We start from the raw sequence: 19,710 nt of genomic DNA, 5'->3' as shown, positions 1-19,710 counted from the left end.
CACATAAATGCATTCTGTGTGTATATTTGGGTCCCATTCCCAAGATATTTCATTATGATATGCAAATATTCCAAAATACAGAATATTCCGTTATCCAAAATACCCCTGGTTCCAAGCATTTTAGATATGGGCGACTCAACCTGTACAGTATTAAGGGGATGTAGTTTATAGACCGGCAGACTAAATGCCGCTGGTCTGTATCCCGACAGCAGAAGCCCGACAAGGGACTTAAGATAGGCATCAAAATACCGACGCCTATCTTAATCCCAACGCCGGAATGCCGAAGGATGCTAGACCGATCAAGGTAAGTCCGGCTGTCCTTAGCACTTAGGCGCATGGGGGGAATTAGGTTTAGGCACTTCCGGGGGGACTTAGGGTTAGATACCCCCCGGGAAGGGTTAGGCTAGTGGAAGGGGGGTTTGGGTTAGGCACCACTGGGGGGGAAATTAGAGATAGGCATCCCCAGGGAGGGTTAGGGTGCAGGGGGAGGGTTAGGTTTAGGCTCCCCCCAGGGGGGACTTAGGGTTAGGCACCACCCCGCGAGTTTTAAGGTTAGGCACCCCTAAGTGAGGATTAGGGTTTGGGGGGAGAAGGGTAGGGTTAGGGTACTTACATGCTCCATCGGGATTCTCCTCTGTCAGGCTTCCAGCATCTGCATTTCATCCTAGCGGTTACCAAGATTTCATACCCAACCTGTATTAAGAATAGTAATTGATCTGAATTAAGTTTTAACATTGAGTTTGAAAATTACTGGCATGAAGGGTTCATGTTGGGCATAGCAGGCAAGTGAGATCTATGTAACATTTATAATGAACTCTTAATGTGGCTTATCTTAAATAAAATTATGACAGCTCTGTATTTAAGAAAATGGTTGGGTAAAAATCTGTAAATAGCTCTTACAGATACCAATGACTTAATATAAGGGCTTACTTGTCATCATAAGGATAATTTAACATGTAATTATTGAACATTCTTAAGGTATGAAAAGAAGTATTGATTATAAGCAATTTGCTAATAGGTATATAAGACTTCCATACATCATCTAATCAAGGATGCACATTCATTTTATTTCCAGATATGAACTTAATCTGTATTACAGAGAGAGAACGACTGTGCTCCATTAATAATCAGCATAATAGTTCAATAAAATAGCTGCAGTATACTGCTAACAACCATCTCAACAAAGGAATGCATACATTAATCAGTTGTGAAGTGCAGAAAATAAAAGGCCAAGGTTTGGCATACATTTCAATTATTATATATCCTTTATGATTTTCTTAAGAGCACTCTATAAATATAAACAAATTATTATATTGAAGAAAGTATGCTCTTGTAATGCCTCCTTATTTGCTCTATTGGATTAGATACCTATATCAATATACAGTCTGCTAACTATATTCACCATAAGCAATTGATAAACATGATAAAATAGTAAATTCATGTAAATATTTTACCACAGGTAGATAACATACATATTACACTGTCAACAATTACTACATTGATACTCCCTGTACTTGTAGGAAAAAATATTTTTGTGAATTTGGGATCTACATATAGTAAACTAAATAAACGCTGTTCTCCAGCATTTTTATAACATATCTAATTATATTTCTGTGGATAATTTGTGGCAGTGACCAACAGTATGTATGGTTTAGCAAATTGTCACCATTTAAATTTTCCTAGGTCACAAAACTGGCATTGCGTCTTTTGATCTGACAATTTAAAAAATGTTTTTTGATGTGTTGGTTTTACGTAATTAAATCACGTTTTCTTATAATGTTTTATAAGCAATGTAGCTAACCTGCATTCGGTAAGGCAAACCTTGATATGCCCGTCTTGTTGTAACATCAAAACCAAATATGTAAAATGCCGCTTCTGGTGGCATTTCCATGTGCTAATCAGTTCCCTTATTTATACAAAATGGCATGAGTGGCTATAAAGAGGCACAACACATCACAAAAAGGGCATCCATACATTTTAAGCTTAGTAAATGAGTATTCCTACTTCTTTCTCAGTGCAATGTGCAGTTTCCTGGGTTATAGTAAGACCACCACAGGTGATCCAAACACCAACCAATATTAAGTTTTTTTTTAAGTAACAAGGCAGTCAAATCAAAATTTTTCTAATGGTGAATCTAATCTCTCAATGAAACAAATTGTGAATGTTTTTCTCTATCCTAAATGTAATCTTGTTGGTTGACCATGCTCATGACCTTGCCTTGTTCACTCCATCCTTGGGATGATTTTTTTCGTGTTGCTACCTATGTTATGGAAGGGGTCTATTTACTAAGCAGTGTTAGGATACAGAGTGAAAAGTGATAAGAAAGTGATAAGGTACCAGCCAATCAGCTCCTAACTGTCATCTCACAGTCTGTGTTTGAAAAATGACAGTTGGGAGCTGATTGGCTGGCACCTTATCACTTTCTTATCTCTTTTCACTCTGTCTCCTAACACTGCTTAGTAAATAGACCCCTAATTCCCTTAACTTGTCTGTCTGTGTTTGCAAGATGAACAGTCTCTGTTTGAAACTTTGCACCAGAAAATGACAGCTAGCTCAGTATATTACTTTAAAACTACATAAGATACAATAATTAGAGGTCCTGGAGATAATGTAATTGGAGCACTGCTAAGATTTGCTTGGGTCCTAACTTCAATCCTAGATATAATGGACAATAAATATGACTGTTGTTCAAATAGCGTGATATAATAGTTTAGACATGCTGTTTTTTTTCTTTCACTTTATTGTTGAAATGTGCAGCTCATGACTATTTTATGACTAGGTAATTTGTGTACCTGACTGTAGCTGAACATTTCTTATTATTCTTAAACATATTTCCATTTTCCTGCTTTTTTTTCTCTTTGGAAAATCAGTTATATTGCTGTATTGTTATTCATATCATAATGCAGTACTGCTGCATGATAACTCCACTAATGAATGCCTGCATTGTACTGTATTTGATGTTTTGATATAGTTTTGTGCTTTTCTACAATACCGAAATCACTGGTCACTGTGGTTCCCTCTGGTGGAATGGATATGATTGCTAGTGATTTTTTGCACTAATCATCAGTCAATTGGTCATTAACGTGACTCTTTATTAACACTAAATTTTTGCAAAAGCATAAGACTGGAACAAAGGTACTAATGCTTTAGTAAATAGTTAACATACCAATGAACACATATTATTACATTTCACTGCATATCACAAACATCAAATAACTACAATTTTATTATGCAGGAACGACTCCACCTCCGGACTGTGCGTCTGTGGACTTAAAGCAGTTAACTCATGGCATTCAAAACGATTTAACACAATGAATTAATTCCTAACCACTTGTCCCACCATCTATCCCAGTACTTTTAGTCCACCTCAGCTAAAGCAGTTCATATGTTGCAGGCCAGATATCTCTTTACTGGTGCACGCTTGTCCCAATGTAAATGTTATCCCTTGCTACGTCCTGTCCACTCCTCAAAGCTCTACTGTGCAATGTAGCGACAATTCTGTATTACTCTTTCTCAAGCTCGCAAGAAAGTATTTTGGTAAGAGCAATTAAATCTGTTTCCACCTTTTTATACAATGCCTGCTAGCTGTAGAACTGTTTTTGGGATTGACACTGCGCAGCCGGTTTATGGGCTTACTCTCACGCTGCAGGGTTATAGTCTTTGTAGCAATTTAGGCTTAATCACGGAAATCCTGACTCACTCTAATTCCTCCTCATTAGTGGCAGCTTACTTAAATTGAGTTTATCAGCAGGGGAATAGGCCATCAGAGCAGAGCAGGTGATGGTCACGGTATTCAGAAGGTTACTGGGAGGCGGAGGAGGTATTATATCTGCTAGCACTCCCTAGCGGCGGGGTAACATTAAATGCCCACTAGCATTAGTCTCTTTCTAGGGTCCAGAATGGTCTAGCTGTGCTGGTGATGGTAACGGGGGAAACTTTTTAGCTTGCTATACCACTAGACGGTAGTTGGTGTTTTTCCTCCACTGAGCAGGTACGGGTTAATGTGAGTCTATATTGTGTATTACTACAGACCTTCTCCTGCAGTCCCCTTAGGATGGAAAAGGTTGTCACCCAGTCTAGAGATCTCCGCCCCCTCTCATCCAGGATGGCCCCTCACCATGGGGCTCAGCCACAGATGCCGCCCTGGATCTCCTCCTCTCCCAGCCACTCCGCCTCCCTCCGTCAGTCAAGACTGTCCGACTCAGTCCCCGCGGCTTCTTCCTGAAGACAGCTCCCTCCGGACCCGCAATGGATGCCCGCAGTCAGGTAAGTGCGCTTGTAGTCTTCTCCGCACTGCGCCACCAACCACTCAGGACCCCCAACCATTACTTGGCACTGCTTTATATATGCCCTTCGTCCAGGTCTCTAGCTCGCGGCGGGTGTTTCACTCGTGGCCGCTCTCCTCCCGCTGGTTCCGCGCGCCTGATTGCTGCTCCGGGCTCGCAGACAAATGGGCTTTCCTTTACTAGTCCCCCCTGCCAAGAGCAGGAGTTCACTGTGGTGGGATAATCTATAGCCTTGGGAAGTATGAGGCAATTCTCTGCATGGAAACATAACATAACTACACCCCCACTTTGCCCAACATACATGCACAATACAGTTTTAAAATAGTAAAACATACTATGTTCTTTTATACGACTATCTATGGGTATCATACTTTAAACATATTACACCTGACCTTTTCCTCAATTCGGGGGGTATCACATTCTTTCCCTCTAAATTATGCGTGTCCTCATGCATTCTACACCCCGCATTAACAAAACTTCTTTAAATTATCATCAACTATTTAACATTGGTTCCACTACCAAGCAAATCTTATTGTTGATAGCGCAGTGGCAACTTCCATTTCGCACTTCTAGTTGAACGTCTTGGTTCTAAATGAGGTGAACTGACTACCGTTGTGTCTTCCTCTCTTCCTAGATTTGAGGTTGCTACTTTGGAGAGGATTGGATCATTGTGTGGCCAACTGGGAAAGGGCTGGTGGCCACTACAGTGAATAGGCCAATACATACTCATTAAAAAATTCATATAATTGTCTGAGCCTTCATTAGAAGGAGAATTGGGTCTTTTGTCTACAGAATTCGCAACATCTTTGGGGTTATCGATTCGACTTTGACATTACTAACACGCTGATTCTTTCTCTTCCACACCCAGCATCTGACTTCCAATGGTTCTGCTTGGGCCTGCTGATTATAGTTTTCCTCTTGCCACTGTCGGGCCACCTTGCTGTGTTCTTGGACTAATTTATGTGCTATTTTCAGGCGTCGTTGATGCTCGCTGTCCCATTCGTTTTGTACAGTGACATTTGACCCTTCCTCTAATGATATGCCCAATTGTACATCTGCAGGGAGCTGACCCTGTCTCCCGAACAGAAGGTAATAGGGGGTAAACCCAGTGGATTGATGGACTCTATTGTTATAAATGTATACTAATTCAGCTAGAAGGGCAGACCATTCGGTTCGCTGTGGTAAAGGGATAGCTCGGAGAAAATTTATGAGAGTTCGATTCATTCTCTCACACATTCCGTTCCCTTGCGGGTGATAGGCGGTAGTTCTTACTTTCTTACAGCCATATAATGTACACAGTTCTTGAAACAAGTGGGATTCAAAGCCTGACCCTTGATCCGTCAAAATCTTCTCCGGGTATCCATACGGCTGTACAAATGCCCTCCAAAAGATTTCAGCAGTAGTCTTTGCAGTAATGTCTCGTACAGGTAGGATAACAGCGTACTTAGTGTAATGATCTACTATGGTTAATGCGTACTGATAGTCTGTCCGACTTCGTTCCAATTTCACATGATCCAAGGTAACAATTTCCAATGGACGAGAGGTTATAATCGAATGCAAAGGGGCCTTCTGTGACTGTAGCGCTCTTCAGGGTGCACGGAATGCATTCGCTACACCAATTCTCAATGTCTTGCCACATGTTGACCCAATAAAACCATTTTCGGATGTTATTCTCCGTTTTCTTGCAGCCGAAGTGACCCGAGTCGATATGGTAGGCTTTCAGGATAGAAGTTGCGGCATTACTGGGTACAATAATCTGCGTCAGTTTGAAATGAGTTTTAGGATCAATACTATGTCAAACCAGGAGGCAACCCTGTACAGACAATCGCTCCCGTTGCTTCCACAACTTCAAGAATTCCATTGGGGCTGTTTTCCTTTCTTCGATAGTCAACTGACTGTGATCTTGTATCTGTCCCTTGAGTTGCTGGATGCTGAGATCATCTTCTTGCCATTTCAGCCATGGGGTCGCTGTGTCGTCTCTATACCTATCGACCCCTCTGGGCTGGGTAACTTTTTGTGGTGCCGAACTTAACCTTTGCGAAAATAAAGGCATCTCTACCAACTGTCAGGGCTCAGCCGGGGATTGGCTCCCGCTTACCGCACTGCCGGCTTCCCCTGTCATCCTGGGTGGTCGGGCAGTTGGCAGGGTGGCAGGGGAGAAGCTGAGCATTCTCCCCACATGCAGTGGCTTCCTGGTGGGCTGGTGTCTGGCATCGCAATTCCAGACATGGGCGCCGCCATGACAGTCGGCCCATGTGACAGTATCTTTTTCCCAGGATAGGTGAGTGATCAGCTGACGCTGTGCATCTATCAAAGGGTTCCCCTGGGTATATAACTGTTCCACAGGTTACAGGAAGTTGCCTGAACAATGGTTGTCTCCTAGCGTGCCTTAGTGAGTTCCAGGTCCAGGTTCCTAACCTTCCTTACAGCAGCAGTGTTACCATTTCTACCTGTGTACCTCCCGTCTCTAGTGAACATCCGTGCAGCAGTGTAAACCATCTCTACCTGTGTGCCTCCCATCTATGGTGAATATCCGTGCAGCAGTGTATACCATCTCTACCTGTGTGCCTCCCGTCTCTAGTGAACATCCGTGCAGCAGTGTATACCATCTCTACCTGTGTGCCTCCCGACTCTGGTGAATATCCGTGCAGCAGTGTATACCATCTCTACCTGTGTGCCTCCCGTCTCTGGTGAATATCCGTGCAGCAGTGTATACCATCTCTACCTGTGTGCCTCCCGTCTCTGGTGAATATCCGTGCAGCAGTGTACACCATCCCTGCCTGTGTGCCTTCTATCTCTGGTGATTTTTCAAGTAACTGTGAGTCTCTCTCCACTTGAATTTCTTATTGATATTTGATCTACGTGTCAAGGTATAGTTACTGTACGGTTAGGGTTATGCTAGTGCCTATCCAGGCATAAACTCTCTGGGCCATAGGTGTTGTGTCTCTATTCCCGCAGGGCTTGGGTACCTGATCAAAGGACCGCGACCTGCTCACGGGGTGCAGCTAAGCCCAAATCCCAATTGGAGGGGTCACTGGTGAGCACCATCCTGTGGGTTAGATTCTGCACCTTTGCCCAGGTCTCGCCAACACTCAAGACCTGTGGATGAGGAGAACATATATATCCATGCCTCTTGTCTCTGCTTCCTCCCACAACCTAGTCCCACCACGTCTCCTACTGAAGTCTCAGACGTGACAGTTTGTTAAGGCCCAATGGAGGCTGCAGGATCCCAAGGTACTGGGTCACTACAAGAGTTGACCTCTCGGATGGACAACCAAGAGGTGGCCCAACAACAAGTGGCTCAGTATTTACAGGAGCTCTTGAGGCAACTGGTTTCTATTCAAACCACGTTGGCTTCCATTCTTCCGGCTCCCCTGGCTGCAGCTCCCGCACCTTCTCCATCAGTTCCTCCACTGGTGGCTCCTACCCCCAAACCCCGACTCCAGTTAGCTACTCCGTAAAGGTTTGATGGTGATCCCAGGCGGTGCCGCAGATTCATCAACCAATGTGAGATCCAATTTGAATGCCTTCCCCAGAATTTTTCCACGTCTCAGGCGAAAGTGGCATATGTGATATCACTGTTAACAGGAGCAGCGTTAGACTGGGTCTCCCCTCTATGGGAACGGGCCGACCCCATCGTATCTACTTATGAGGAATTCGTTTTAGCATTTAAGAGAATTTTTGATGAGCCAGGCCGTTCTGCATCTGCATCTTCTGATCTTCTGCGTGTGCGTCAGGGCACATGATCTGTAGGGCAGTATGTAGTCCAGTTTCAGACCCTGGCATCGGAATTAAAATGGAACGAGGAAGCTCTTAAAGCGTCCTTCCTTCATGGACTCTCTGAGAGGATGAAGGATGAACTCGCCTCCAGAGATTTGCCAGAATCCTTCACTGATGTTATCTCTCTCTGCATCAAAATTGACCTTCGTCACTGGGAAAGATGGGCTAGTAGGGGAAGAGGTGAACGTCTACCAGCTCGTTCTTCTGCGGCCAATCCGCCTATGCCCACCTCAGCTAGTGAAGAGGAACCAATGCAGGTCAATAGAACCAAACTCACCCCGGCAGAGTGCAATAGACGCTTCCAAAATAAATTGTTTATTTATTGCGCTGCACCTAACCACATTCTGAAGAATTGTCCTCTACTTGCGGGAAATGTGAGACCCTGACTGAAGTAGGGAGCATTCAGTTGGGGGTCATTCTCAAGCCATCCCAATTATCAGAAAGTCTTCTAGTAGTGTCACTTTCCCATAAGTCCAGGACAAAAAAGGTCCATGCTTTAATTGATTCAGGAGCCGCTGGGAATTTTATTGCAGAAAAATTGATTCACACTTTGGGTGTTCCAGTCTTCCCCCTACCTAATAAATTGTTACTGTCCGGTCTAGATGGTAAAACTCTGGTGGGGCTACCCATTTCTTCGCTCTCTTATCCTGTGACTGTCCGAGTTGGATGCTTACATCAGGAAATGCTGGAATTTTTTGTATTACCCGAATGCTACTATGAGCTGGTATTAGGATTGCCCTGGTTGAAAAAACACAATCCTGTCTTCGACTGGGATGCTATGCAAATCCTATCCTGGGGCTCACATTGTTTTCAAAATTGTTTGACCAAGGTCATTCCAGTATGTAACTAAGCAACGGTTTCCAACTCAGCTAAGAAGTTCCTCCGTCCTGAGTCTCCAAGACACCCCCCCCAGCCGTGGTTGCCTGAGGCTTATCAAGAGTTTGCTGATGTATTCTGTGAACAAGCCACAGATGAACTTCCTCCGCATCGACCATGAGATTGCACTATCGATTTACTTCCCGGGAAAAGTCCTCCACGTGGCCGTGTTTACCCCTTGTCCGTGCCAGAGACCACAGCCATGGAAGAATACATTAAGGAAAACCTTGCTAAAGGGTTCATTTGGCCCTCTTCTCCTGCAGGGGCAGGTTTCTTTTTTGTAGGGAAAAAGGATGGAGGACTCTGTCCTTGCATAGATTACCGAGGCTTAAATCAAATCACCATAAAGAATCGGTACCCCTTACCTTTAATTTCAGAACTTTTTGACAAAGTCCAAGGGGCTCAGGTCTTCACCAAGCTGGATCTACATGGCGCATATAATTTGATTCGACTTAAAGCTGGGGATGAGTGGAAGACCACGTTCAATATCAGAGACGGGCACTTCGAGTACCTTGTAATGCCCTTCAGTCTTTGCAATGCACAAGCTATTTTTCAAGGTTATGTCAACGAAGTCTTCTGGGATATTCTTCATAAATTTGTTGTGATTTATCTCGATGACATCTTATTTTTTTCCAGAGATTTACAGAGCAATCGTCTTCATGTACGGGAGGTATTGTCCCGCCTTCGTGTTCATCACCCCTTTGGAAAACTATCCAAATGTATGTTTAATCAAACCTTGGTACCTTTTTTGGGTCAAGTAATCTCCAGGAGGAGTCTCCAGATGGATCCTGATAAACTAAAAATAATCTCTGAGTGGCCCCTGCCTACTTCTTTAAAAGGTACCCAGCGCTTCTTAGGATTCGCAAACTATTATAGGAGATTTATTCCACACTTTTCTACGCTGGTAGCACCCATTACCTCCCTCACAAGGAAAGGAGCCAATCCTTCTAAATGGTCTGTTCCATCAGTACAAGCCTTTCAAAACCTAAAAAATTTCTTTTCTAGAGCTCCAATCCTCTGCCAGCCTCAAATAGGCAAACCATTCATTGTGGAGGTGGACGCATCCTCTGTTGGAGTAGGGGCGGTATTATCTCAGACTGCTGAAGATGGGAAGACTCATCCCTGTGGATTTTTCTCCCGTAAATTTTCTCCTGCAGAAAGGAATTATATTATAGGCGACCAAGAACTTTTAGCTATGCGTTTAGCCTTGGAGGAATGGCGGTATCTTCTTGAAGGGGCTAAATTTCCTGTCACGATTATTACAGACCATAAGAATCTGATCTATCTGCAAACTGCACACCGTTTGAATGCCAGGCAGGCACGATGGTCACTTTTCTTTTCTAGGTTTAATTTAAAACTTCAGTTTCGTCCAGGTGTGTTGAACAAAAAAGCTGATGCATTATCTCGCTCCTTTATGACTAAGTTGGAGGAGGAGTGTTCTCAAGTTCGTTCCATTTTGGACCCAATTGTGGTTTCTCCTACTCAAGTAGTGTCTCTTACCACCTGGAAAAATTTTTGTACCTCCTAATTTACGCAAAAAACTACTGGTTTGGGCTCATGCATCCTTGTTCGCAGGTCACACTGGAATCACCAATACCTACCAGTTCTTACTTCGATCTTACTGGTGGCCTACCATGAAGAAGGATGTCAGGGAGTTTGTCCTGTCCTGTATTAAATGCGCCCAATATAAGACTCCATGTAGAAAGATGGTTGGTCCTCTATGTCCCTTATCTATCCCAGCTGCTTCATGGACCCACATCTCAATGGATTTTATTTCTAAATTACCTCAGTGAAAGGGGCATAACACGGTATGGGTGGTCGTGGATCACTTTTCTAAAATGGCACACTTTATCCCACTGGTTGGCCTACCTTCAGCCCCTCAATTAGCAAAAATTTTTATTCGAGACATCTTCAGATTACACGGTCTCCCAAAGGAAATAGTCTCTGATCGAGGTGTTCAATTTATAGCCAAATTCTGGAGAGCCCTATGTAATACTTGTGGAATCAAACTGAACTTTTCCTCGGCCTACCACCCACAGTCAAATGGTCAAACGGAAAGGGTCAATCAAGAGCTGGAGACCTTCATTAGACTCTTTGTGTCATCTTCCCAGGATGATTGGGTGGACCTCCTACCCTGAGCGGAGTTTTCTCATAATTTTAAGTACCATTCTTCAACTAAATCCACTCTTTTTTTTACGGTTTTTGGTAGACACCCACGAGTTCCAGATTTCCAAAAGCTCCCATCTATGGATGTTCTGGCTGTAAACCAAGATATCCAATCCTTTTCAGTTTTGTGGAGTAAAATTCATAAATCATTAAAGCAATCTTCAAAAAATTACAAGAAATTTGCGGACAGGAGACGTTTGGCTTTTCCACTGTTGAGAGTTGGAGACAGGGTTTGGTTGTCCTCCAAGAATATTCGGTTAAGAGTACCGTCCATGAAACTCGCCCCACATTTTATTGGGCCATATCGTGTCCTTAAGGTAATCAGTCCACCAACTTATAAATTGGAACTTCCCCCTCAAATGAAGATTTCAAACACTTTTCACGTTTCACTTTTACGACCTCTGGTGCTCAATCGTTTTCAGAGTTGTTCTCCTAAATTACCTCAAGTTAAGACGTTACAAGGCACTGAATTTGAGGTGGAGAGGATCCTAGATTCTCGGCACAGATTTAACACCCTTCAATATCTCATTGATTGGAAGGGCTATGGCCCCGAGGAAAGGGCCTGGATCAAAGCCTCTGATGTGCACGCTCCGCGACTAATCCAGAGTTTTCATAGGAGATTTCCAGATAAGCCTGATGGGTGTTCAGTGCCCACCCTGAAAGGGAGGGGTACTGTCAGGGCTCAGCCGGGGATCGGCTCTCGCTTACCGCACTGCCAGCTTCCCCTGTCATCCTTGGTGGCCGGGCAATTGGTGCGGTGGCGGGGGAGAAGCTGAGCATTCTCCCCGCATGCAGTGGCTTCCTGGTGGGCTGGTGTCTGGCATCGCAATTCCAGACATGGGCGCCGCCATGACAGTCGGCCCATGTGACAGTATCTTCTTCCCAGGATAGGTGAGTGATCAGCTGACGCTGTGCATCTATCAAAGGGTTCCCCTGGGTATATAACTGTTCCACAGGTTACAGGAAGTTGCCTGAACAACGGTTGTCTCCTAGCGTGCCTTAGTGAGTTTCCGGTCCAGGTTCCTAACCTTCCTTACAGCAGCAGTGTTACCATTTCTACCTGTGTGCCTCCCATCTCTGGTGAATATCCATGCAGCAGTGTATACCATCTCTACCTGTGTGCCTCCCGTCTCTAGTGAACATCCGGGCAGCAGTGTATACCATCTCTACCTGTGTGCCTTCCGTCTCTGGTGAATATCCATGCAGCAGTGTATACCATCTCTACCTGTGTGCCTGCCATCTCTGGTGAATATCCGTGCAGCAGTGTATACCATCTCTACCTGGGTGCCTCCGGTCTCTGGTGAATATCCGTGCAGCAGTGTACACCATCCCTACCTGTGTGCCTTCTATCTCTGGTGATTTCTCAAGTAACCGTGAGTCTCTCTCCACTTGAATTTCTTATTGATATTTGATCTATGTGTCAAAGTATAGTTACTGTACGGTTAGGGTTATGCTAGTGCCTATCCAGGCATAACCTTTCTGGGCCACGGGTGTTGTGTCTCTATTCCCGCAGGGCTTGGGTACCTGGTCAAAGGACCACGACCTGCTCACGGGGTGCAGCTAAGCCCAAATCCCAATTGGAGGGGTCACTGGCGAACACCATCCTGTGGGTTTGATTCCGCACATTTGCCCAGGTCTCGCCAACACTCAAGACCTGTGGATGAGGAGAACATATATCCAGGCCCCTCGTCTCTGCTTCCTCCCACAACCTAGGCCCACCACATCTCCTACTCCAGTCTCAGACGTGACACCGACTCTTCCACATCTCCTGTTTCCAACTGCTCTGGTTGGTGAGGAATTCGAGATAAAGCAACCGCATTGATGTTTAATTTTCCACTTCTATATTGGATGTTGATCGGGAAATTGGCTAACCGGGAGACCCAGTGTTGCTTGAGGGCTCCTAGTTGAGTTGTTTGTAGGTGAGCCAAAGGGTTGCAGTCCGTATAGGCGAAAGGGGTGGCCAATAGATAATTTTTAAATCTTTCGGTGACCGCCCAGACCAATGCTAGCAATTCCAACTTGAAAGCGCTATAATTAGCATCGTTCCTCTCAGTTCGTTCCAAGCTTCTGCTGGCGTAGGCTATTACTCTTTCCTTCCCACCCTGCCATTGTGAGAGTACCACTCCCAGTCCTTGGGAGTGGTAAAGGACTGCCATAGTTGGGGTAGGCCAGTAATGGTGCTGCAGTAAGAAGGATCTTTAGACGGTCAAACGCTTCTTGGCATGAGGAAGTCCACATCACTGGGATGTTCCAAGTGCGACCTGAGTTTGGGACTCCTCTCAATAGTTCATGAATAGGGGCAGCAATGCTCGTGAAGTGTTCAATGAAATGCCTATAATACCTCACAAAACCCAAGAACTGTCATACTTCATGGATGGTACGCGGGGCAGGCCATTCTCGCACTCCCCTAATGCCTATAATACCCCACAAAACCCAAGAACTGTCATACTTCACAGATGGTACGCGGGGCAGGCCATTCTCGCACTCCCCTAATCTTGTCGGGATCTGGAGAAATTCCTTCAGCACTTACGATGTATCCCAGGTAGGACACCTTTGGCTTGAGTAGGTGACATTTGGACGGTTTTATTTTTAGGCCGTATCTGACGAGCTGCTCCAGGACTTCTCTTAGATGACTAAGGTGATCTTCATAAGTGTGGGAGAAAACAATTACATCATCCAGATACAGAAGGACCATTTTGAAATTTCTGTGGCCCAAGCAATGCTCCATTAGTTGCTGGAATGTTCCCGGGGCATTGCAGAGCCCAAAGGACATCCTTAGGAACTCGAATAACCCCATGGGGGTGGTAAAGGCAGTTTTCTCCTTATCTTCCTGGGCTACTTGCACTTGCCAGTAACCGCTGGTCAGGTCTAGGGTGGAAAAATATTTAGCGGTCTTAAGGGCGGCCAAGGACTCTTCAATTTGTGGAAGTGGGTAAGCGTCTTTATGGGTGATGTTGTTTAGTTTGTGGTAATCAAAGCAAAATCGCAATTGTCCATCTTTTTTTTTTACCAAGACCATGGGTGCCGCCCATGGGCTGTGGCTTTCCTTAATTACTCCAGACGCTTTCATATCCTGCAGCATCTTTCTGACCGGTTGATACAAGGCCGGGGCTAGAGGTCGGTGTCTTTCTTTAATGGGTGCGTTGGTGCCAGTAGGAATCCGGTGCAATACACAATCAACCTTCCCAAAATCGGATGAATTAGCACTAAAGGCTAAGGGAATCTCCTGAACCAGGTGAAGGACTCCATTCCTCTTCTCTTTCGAAGTTTCTTCATCCCCAATTTGTATAGCTTTCCACCACACTTCTTCCTCAGCCGGGGGGGCGCTTCCTGTCATTATATGGTTCTGCTCTACAGCAAAGCCTAGGTGAATTACATCCTGGAAGGTGACTAGTGATAATTTAGCAACTGGATAGTGACGGAACAACCGGATGTGATGGTTATGCGGATTCAGGATTCGTATAGGTAATTGGCCACCAACAACCTCCGCTAGTGTTCTGGCAACAACAATATTCTCTTTACCGGTACTCTCATTCGGTTCAATGAAGGCCTCATAGTCGGTCCCTTGTGGCCCACAGCGTGCCTTAGTCCAAATCACCATTTCCGAATTGGGTTGCAGAATCACGGGTTTTGAGTTAGCTACTCGGGCTTTTCCAATTTCTCCATTCAGTGCAGCAAATCTTTGGTGACCTTGGATGATCTTAATTGTATGTTGCAACACTCGTCATTCCGTTGGACTCTTTCAGCAAAGCTCGATTTTTATGGCTGATATAAGCTCCTCTGGGCAATTTTGGAGAATGTTCATCCCAATAAGAGGGGTATAGCATTAGGGCCATTTACATTGGTGACTATACACCCCTGTTTAGGTAACACTGTCTTCCGAACCTTGACATCTACCTCCCAATATCCCTGACAGGATATTCCTAGCCCATTACTGGCAATAAGTTGTAGCCATGTCGGTGGTGGAAGGAGAAGTTGTTTAATGTCCCAAAATTTCTGATAAGTGTCGAATTTCATAGTGGTCACCTGGGATCCTGTTTCAAGCATGGCCAGCATTTATACTCCACCTAAAGTGATGGGTACCACCGGACACTTCCCCACAAACTTAGGCCACCACTGTTCCGGGGCAGGGTCTATTCTGCTGACATTCCCCGAGGATTGTCCTCCATCCTCGGGGAATTGGCGTTTAAAGGTTTTTGTTGATTGCAGTTATGCTCGATATGCCCAACCTGGTTACATTTACGGCAGATCGGGCATCCTAGGGAATTGAATTGGTCAGTTGGACGATGTCCATTAGTGTGAGGAGGGGTCCACCATTTGGAGGTTGCCCTCCTTCTTTCTGTGCGCCATTGATTCTCGGCAGGGTCTATATTTTTCCTGGAGAGTTTTTTTTGTCTCTTGGCACATCTCTGTCACTCCTGATGCCAATTTTTCCATCTGACTCGTCAGATTATGTAGCTGGGTGGAGCTATTTTGAGCATTTTGTACTGCATTTCCTTTTGTCGTGTTAGGAACTCCCATAGAAGCTGAAGATTCCTTACCTATTTCTTAGAACCCTGGCATTTCTACTAAGGAAATTTCATCATCTCGGGTGTATCCTACAACCTTGATTGATGCTTCCTTAAAGTCCAGATAACTGGAAATCTTTACAATGTCACAAGAGCAGAGAGCAATGGGAGATTCAGCTGGAGCAAGTGGAAGTGGTGTACCGCAAGTTAATCCCATATCTCTTCCATATTATTTTGGTGTTCCCTGTCTACCTACCTATAGTGGGGATATGTATGGAGGTGAAGGGAGCAACTTAACAGAATTCAAGAATAAAATTAGATCAATGTTTATATTGTACCCTTTAAATGAATGTAAGCAAGTAGAAACTCTCATTGGGCAACTAAAAGGGGTAGCCCTTCACGAGGTGACATCCTGGCCAGCAGAGAAAAGACGAAATGTAGATCAGATCTTCCAATGATTAGCCACCACATTCGAAACTAGAACCGTATCAGAACTAAAGACGCTGTTTTATGGACGTAAGCAATTTCCGGGAGAAACGTTGAGGGATTATGCTCAGAGTCTGCAGGAGGCGTTGCGAGATATCCGTACAATCGGAGAAGACGAAATTGCTGATCCTGATGAGGTGCTGATAGCTCAATTCATTGAGGGCTCTGGTAGAGAAGCTATAAAAACACAATTAAAACTGTTAAGGATGCAGATGCCTGAGCACTCTTTCTTTGATTTTAAGGAAACAGCTATTAAGGTGGTGGGATCCCAGATTGGGTCGGAATTAAAGTTTCCAGAAATACCAGGGTATCAGGAGAGTCAGAGCTTGGCAAGGACAAAATACATAGAAGGGGAAAACAATTTGAAGAAAAATGATACTGCGAAACAAAGTGTTCAGACTCCATCTTCGGATCCTTTTGAAATTTTACAAAAACAATTAAAGGAATTAACTTCAGGTATGGCTGAAATTCGTAATGAAGTTCGAACTCTAAAGAAATATAAGTCCCCTAATTCCCAAACTTCGAGGTGGAGAAGTGAAAGGGAACAAAGCTCAGACAATTGGTGGGTCCCTCCTAGGAGAACGGGTCGGCAAGCTACTGATCAGTTTGATGCCCAGGGACGTCCTATTTGCCGTCATTGCCAGAGGTCAGGTCATATCAAGAGGAATTGTCCTCAGGCGGAAAATTTAAACTCCAATGCCCCGAGGCTGGAGGCCAAACCTCGGGGCGAACAAGACAAGGACCTACCAATGGAGAATGGCGGCTCCACTATGACAAACCATGTAATCTCGGTGAGGATGAATTGGCCGCCATCATAGATGTTGATCCTCTGGTCCAGAATGGGAAGGTTTTGGGAAAAGTCATCTGGTTTCATGTTAGACGTGGGTACGGATTCATTAATCGTGAGGACACCAAGCGAGATATCTTTGTGCATTACTCAGCCATTCAAAAGAACAACCCCAGACAATATTATTGAAGTCTGGGAGAAGGAGAGACTGTAGAGTTTGATGTGGTCAAAGGAATGAAAGGTCTGCAGGTTGCTAATGTAACTGGTCCTGGTGGTATAGCAGTTCAAGACAACAGATATGCAGCAAATCGTAAGCATTATTGGTGCTATTCATGACAGAGAGGTTATCCACGTAATTATCAGTCAAACTATTGGTATTATGAATATTGGGAAGAGCCCAATGAAGTAGGAAGGGTGAAACAAAATACAACTCAATGACAGCCTTATCAGATGCCATACTATCTACAGAAACCCTATGGATACAGACAAAAATGCCTTAGTGACCATGTGAAAGGTCAGCCATCGGAATGAACAGATGAACAAGTTGTGGACAGACAAAGAGAAACAGCGCTCGGGGTCAGCAGAGCATGGCCAGGCCACAACTTTCACCAGAGCCAGTACCTGACAGTGAATCCAGAGTGGAGAACATCAAATCTAGAGCAAGTTGCTTCAATCCAGCGAATTCAAGTGCCGCTGAACAAGAAAGAGACACTGAAAGGGTGATACACACGGCCATGGCAAGAGAATTGGAAACTCCTACCCCCCAATGCCCAGATTCAGTTAAATTGAAGTCAGAATCAGATATCCCTACCGATACTCCTAGTACAGCTTAGGAAACAGTGAGAAGCCTTTTCCCATTGTGGTACCGTCCAGACGACAAATACATAACAATAGGCTATAGAGAGGTAGCTTCAATTTTACAACAGGCATGTAACCAGTCAGGGAAGAAATGCAAGGGAACCTCTACCCATTAGAAAGAGAATTAGTTATTGTAACTAAAGGTTGCGTGCATCAAGCTATCATACTGTCTTTTTACTTAAAAGAAAGAAATGTAAATGATAGTTGTTCTGCATAAAAGTGATATATTGTCATTTAGCTACAATGTTATAAAGTGATGTTTGCTAAACTTGTTAAAATGGCAAAATGCGTGAGGAGGAATGTCGTACCCCGGAATTAGAGGATCCCATTTCTGTATAAAGTTGTGCCAGTAAAAATAGTCAGGAGTGCCCCTATATATGTATGAAGACAAATCCACTGTTATTTAGTGAAAAATGTTGTTATAAAGTGTAATTTGTTGATAAAATGGCTGTATAAACTGTCCCCATAAAAGGAGAACCTATGGTATGGTCTGGATAGAGGGACCCAGTGTTACTCAGGGGCGCGAGAGCAGGACGCTACCAAAGGATGGTAAATAGGGGAAAAGATACCCCGGTTGGACATTGGGGAATATAGAGAAGCCAGACCGTGCAGGGTACCCGGAGGAAGGAGACCTAAGGGACTGCAGGACTGACAGTTGGAGTCGTTGCCTGAGGCAGTTAAGTGGATCCGAGCTCCTGTGCTAAGGGGCCTGTACCTCAGGGATGTTGGTGGCGGTGCCGCTGAGAGAGAGGCAGTAGTTCCTGGAGTGAACAGTGGCTGAAGAGAGGTCCAAGGCACCGCTTACCTGTTAGAGCCGAAGGGCAGGCGTGTCGATCCGGGTGTGCTGAGAGTCGGTGTTGTGGTCCACAGACATCGTGGAGGCAGAGAGAACCTGTCAGCAAGAAGCGGAAGGCAGTCGGGAAAGGAGGTGCAGCTGGGGGCGGAGACTGGTGGCCTGATGCAGCAGCGGAGGTGCGGCTAGTCCTAGATAGCTGGTTGCAGTAACTGTCTCTGCAGAAGGAGAGAGGAGATGGGGTGAATCAGCGAAGCTGGGTGGTAAGAGACTGCACCATACGCACACCACATTATAGTGGCTGCTACCCACCCGCTGTTATCGACAGTCAGTTAAACCCAGTACCCTAGCAAGTTTGCCGCCCATTAAAAAGCCTTTCTGGAGACCCGTCACTGCGACATGGCCAACCGCTGCACATGTTAATAAGTGGCTGTCACCTTTGGAGATACTAGCAGCAGAGGGGGACACAGTGGAAAAGACTTGCTGTAATTAGACAATTTTGAGTAGCTACATAAAATAGCTAATGTAGAGCAATGGAATCTGAATATTGAGACAGACTTCAGGGAGTTTTGTATTTATAGATACATTTGTATCAAAAATAACGACAGATAAGAGGATTCGTTTATATCTGCTAAATAGTAACAAAATAGCAACAAGTGCACCTTGTGGAAATGCTGCTAATTACTACACATTTCTGCTAACATAACGATGCAGCTGAGACTGTCAGCAAGACATTCAGTGGGGAAGGAGTGAAATAAGAGACAAGCCAGTGCATATTGTGAGATTCAGAAAAGCAATACCAACAGGGACCGTTTAAAGTCGGTGCTAGCATCCAATAACCCGGGCAACGTAGTGTACACCAACAGGACTTTAAGTATATATGAGCTCATGAACTATTAGGGAGTCTGGCCAGAAAATCTTAGGAAATTAGTTAGCATATCGAAGGACTAAATAGAGACTGTTATGCATTGTCACTATTGTTTGCTTATAAGTATTTAGGATAAACTGTTGTTGGAAAAGCATTGCATGCATAAATCTTTTGGAATCAGCAGGAGGAGAGGAGTCCTTATCGATTGCAAGGAGGCTGTGTTCCTGAACAATAAAATATAATTTGTTGTGTTATTCTTGTGAATTGTAATAGAAATTAAACCTGTAATTTTCATTGTAAAA

At 44.5% G+C, this 19,710-nt stretch overlaps 1 pseudogene; it reads left to right on the top strand.

The window, feature by feature from the left end:
• The first annotated feature begins 15,759 nt into the window (after positions 1 to 15,759).
• Positions 15,760 to 17,225, top strand: LOC148519985 (uncharacterized; annotated as a pseudogene).
• Positions 17,226 to 19,710: the final 2,485 nt, after the last annotated feature.

Source organism: Taudactylus pleione, unplaced genomic scaffold, assembly GCF_031769625.1.
Source record: "Taudactylus pleione unplaced genomic scaffold, aTauple2 ptg000179l, whole genome shotgun sequence".
NCBI classification, from domain to species: Eukaryota; Metazoa; Chordata; class Amphibia; order Anura; family Myobatrachidae; genus Taudactylus; species Taudactylus pleione.
This window is presented reverse-complemented; position numbering and strand designations above follow the sequence as displayed.